Here is a 4,247-nt window from a genome sequence, read left to right as displayed (position 1 = left end):
CGTTGTGAAGTCAAGAGTTTAACATTTAACAGACCTCATGCACCATCTATGAGCCAGAGGGGAGGGAGGGGAAGAAACTATATTATCTCTACTAGTTATCTAAACAACTTTAGGGAAGGTCAGAACAAGCCTTCCTTCATTCCATCAGGGCATATATCACCCTCCAAGGGGCCTGGAACACGTAGCCCTGAGGGAGGTCATTGCATGGACATAGACAAGATGAGGGGCCAGAGATAGAGTAGCATTGTTGGCACTCCCAGGCTAAAAATACGTTTCTTCTTATTTTCCATGAAAGAAATAATTTGAAAAATAATGCAGCTATAAAATTGTAGAAAAATTATTGTTCATTTGACCAAAATCTGGGTCTTGATCTCATATCTCTGCCTACTCTGTATCTATGCCCAGGTGATTCAGTGCGCCTGGGGTAAAACACATAACCATGCCAAACGCTCTTATTTTAAATTCATGACTGTGAACTTCAAGTAGGTCATTGAGGATGCCTGGCAATTATACTACATTTCTCTAGTGAATTTATTTTTGCACTCTCCTAGACAACTATTTCATACCTTTTCTTGGCTCCTTAAACTGCCAATGTTTTTCCACTCTCACTCTCAGATTATGACATTTCTTCTTATTTCACCAAGAAATAAGCACAGCCAGAAAAGAATGTCCACAAATTCCCAGCATAACCACCTATCTACATGCCTTCTCTCCTGTAACAAGAAGAGAGCAGTGAATTGTCCATGATTCCATTTGGGGCTAACTCCTCTGCCTTGGCACTAGACCCCATCCCTTCTTACCCATGCCATGATGCTCCAGTAATTCTCCATCTTCTCTACTGCATCCTCAATTTTTCCTCTCTGATAAACCTTCCCCATCAGCACTCACACACGTTGTCTTGCTTTAATAACAAACAAAAAAACACTTTCTTCAACTACTCCTCCGTTTTTCACCTTTCTTTTATAACCAAACACTTTCAAATATTTGTCTGTTTCTCTGATTCTACTTTCTTTCCTTTTATTTCTTCTTGGACCTACTTCGGTCAGGCTTTTGCCTACAATGTTCATGGAAATAGTTCATTGTCACCAATGAGTTCTGTTGCTAAATCCTATGATCATTTCTCTTGACCCATCGATAGCAATTGACTCAGTATTCTTGCAATATTCTTTTTCTCTGGCTTCCCATACACTATACTCTCCCGGTTTCCCTTTCACTTCACTGGCTGCTCTTTCTCAGTCTCTCTCATTAGTTCCTCTTCTGCCCAACCTTTAATTTTCCCCTAGTTAAAAGTCAGTCTTTGACCCTCTTTTCTTTTTCATCTATACTCACTCACTTAGTTCAATTTCATGGCTTTAAAAGTATTAGTAAGTATAGAAGTGCCTGGGCAGCTCAGTCAGTTAAGTGTCTGCCTCTTGATTTCAGCTTAGGTCACCATCTCAGGGTTTGCAGGCTCAAACTCCACATCAGGCTCTACACTGAGCATGGAGCCTGCTTAGGATTCTCTTTCTCTCCCTCTCTCTCTGCTCTCCCCATAAATAAATAAACATTAAAAAAAAAAAACATATTCCTTAAAGGTTAAACAAAATATAAAAGTGTCAGTCAGTCTGATCTTATTTTTAAAAATAAAGAAACAGTAGGTATTCATATACTCAGAAATCAGACAGAAAGCAAATAGACTAAAAAATCAATTGTAATAATATTTGGTGATGAGATTACAAGTGATTTTAATCTCTGTGTTTTTCTGTAATCACATTTTATTTATTTATTAAAACAAATTTTTTTAATGTTTATTCATTTTTTTTTGAGAGACAGAGCATGAGCGGGGAAGGGGCAGAGAGAAGATAGACACAGAATCTGAAACAGACTCCAGGCTCTGAGCTGTCAGCACAGAGCCTGACACAGGGCTCGAACTCACGGACTATGAGATCATGACCTGAGCTGAAGTCGGACGGGCAAACGACTGAGCCACCCAGGTGCCCCTGTAATCACATTTTAAACAATTAATATGTAATGTTTCTGTAATCAGGTTAAAAAAAAAAAAAAAAAGGATTCGTGGCTGGAGGAAAACAGAGAGACTTACCCAGTGAACTTTAAAACAGTCTTTTCACACCCAAAGCATCAGAACACTTTGAAAATAATGAGAGGCATGCAGATTTGAAGCAATCTTTTAGGAGTGGGAGAGATGAAGTCTCAGACAACAACAACTATTCCAGCTTACTTGTGCTGTCGGGGGGGGGGGGGTACGGACATATTTATATGTCCTAGGTGCTGAATGACTCAGAGTCAGGGACATCTCCTGGTGGGGGTACAATGGGAAGGTCTGAAGGCTCAAGGATCCCATCCTCTCAAAAACTTTAGGCTCTGGGGATTTTCTTAGAAGTAGAATGAAAATTCACTGAGCATTTTTGTTCCCTAAAATCGGAATTTCAATAGTATTCCTTCTTGTTTACAAAATCAGTTTTTCTTGAAAAATGTCTTTATTGGGGTGCCTGGGTGGCCCAGTTGGTTAAGCATCTGGGTCCTCAGCTCAAGTCATGTGTGAGCTCTGGGCTGGCAGTGCGGGCCTGCTTGGGATCCTCCCTCTCCCTCTCTGTCTGCCCCTCCCCCACTTGCATACTCTGTCTCTCTCAAAATAAATAAATAAACTTAAAAAAAGTTTTTATTATGTAATATTTGCTCAAAAAAAAAAAAAAAGAACATCTGTGTGTAACAAAACTCAACACTTAGACAGACTTGAACCTGGAACTTCACTTGGATACTAGACATTATCAATACCTTTATACATATTTGCACCTCTCCTTTCCTATCCTATTTGCCTGCCTCTCTCTCCAGGGAAAAAAACACTAAGTTGAATTTATCATTTCTATATCTATTTTAGTAGTTTTGTCGGGTATATCTATTTTCTTTCTTTTTTTTTTTTCAATATATGAAGTTTATTGTCAAATTGGTTTCCATACAACACCCACTGCTCATCCCAAAAGGTGCCCTCCTCAATACCCATCACTCACCCTCCCCTCCCTCCCACCCCCCATCAACCCTCAGTTTGTTCTCAGTTTTTAAGAGTCTCTTATACTTTGGCTCTCTTCCACTCTAACCTCTTTTTTTTTTCTCCTTCCCCTCCCCCATGGGTTTCTGGTAAGTTTCTCAGGATCCACATTATATCTATTTTCTTAAACAATGTATTATTTAGTTCTTTTTAGAATTTCCTAAAATTAGCATCATACTTTGTCATGCTTCCTGTAAGTTGCTTCTGCAACTCAGGCTTTTTAATGTTCATCCACATTGCTGTATGGAGCTGAAATTCATTCATTTTCACTGTTATATAATATCTCATTGTGTTAATATACCATATACATTCACCCATCAATGAATATTTGGTTTGTTTTCAGCTTTTTTTTGTTGCTAACAATGCTCTATGAACTTTCTCAAACCTGTCTCCTGATACACATGTGTACAAGCTTTTCTAGGCCAATAGTTTTTATGCTTTTGTTCACTGCAACCCAAGTAATGAGTACATTTTATTCAGTAATTCAGTACACCATATGGCACAGAGAGCTAGCTGTTCATACACTTCCATACTGTAGAGACATTGTTGGAAAATAGAAGTCACTTAGAAGTTTATTTTCAAATTCTGAAACCTCTGGGGATGAAAATTAATTTCTCTATCTTTTTATCTTTAAGATACAAAGATAATAAAATTTTGTTGTTGACTTCTAATTTAGGTGCATTTTGTTCAGAGAAAATATTCCATATAACATCAATTGTTTGAAATTTGTTGAGACACGCCTTATTGACTGAAAAGTAGTCAAGTTTTAGAAATGTTCCCTACCAATTTCTATACATGTTTCAAGTGTACTTGAGATGAATGGGTGTTCTCAAATTATTGGATATAGGTTTCTATCTTTATGTAATAAATCAAGGTTCCTAGTTACTTTGTTTAAATATATTTTTAAAAATATGTACAGGTGAAATGATTTACTCTCAGAAATTGCTTTAAAATATTCCAGTTCCTCTTACTCCTCAGAAATCATTAGAGAGGTATTTTATTACTTCTTTGTGTGTTTCATAACTTTAATATAATATTCCAAATATTCTGTACAAATTGCAAACACCATATTCAGTTACAAATGTATTATAAGTAAGGCTGAGCACTCTACAGGCCTGGTCACAGAATGGACGTGGAGTTTCTGGCTGCCAAGTGGTGGCACACTTGGAAACCCCACCCACTGGCCAAAACCAGGTCACTC

This window comes from Lynx canadensis, chromosome C1 (genome assembly GCF_007474595.2).
Source record: "Lynx canadensis isolate LIC74 chromosome C1, mLynCan4.pri.v2, whole genome shotgun sequence".
NCBI lineage: Eukaryota > Metazoa > Chordata > Mammalia > Carnivora > Felidae > Lynx > Lynx canadensis.
The sequence above is the reverse complement of the archived record's forward strand: the minus strand, read 5'-3'. Positions refer to the sequence as shown.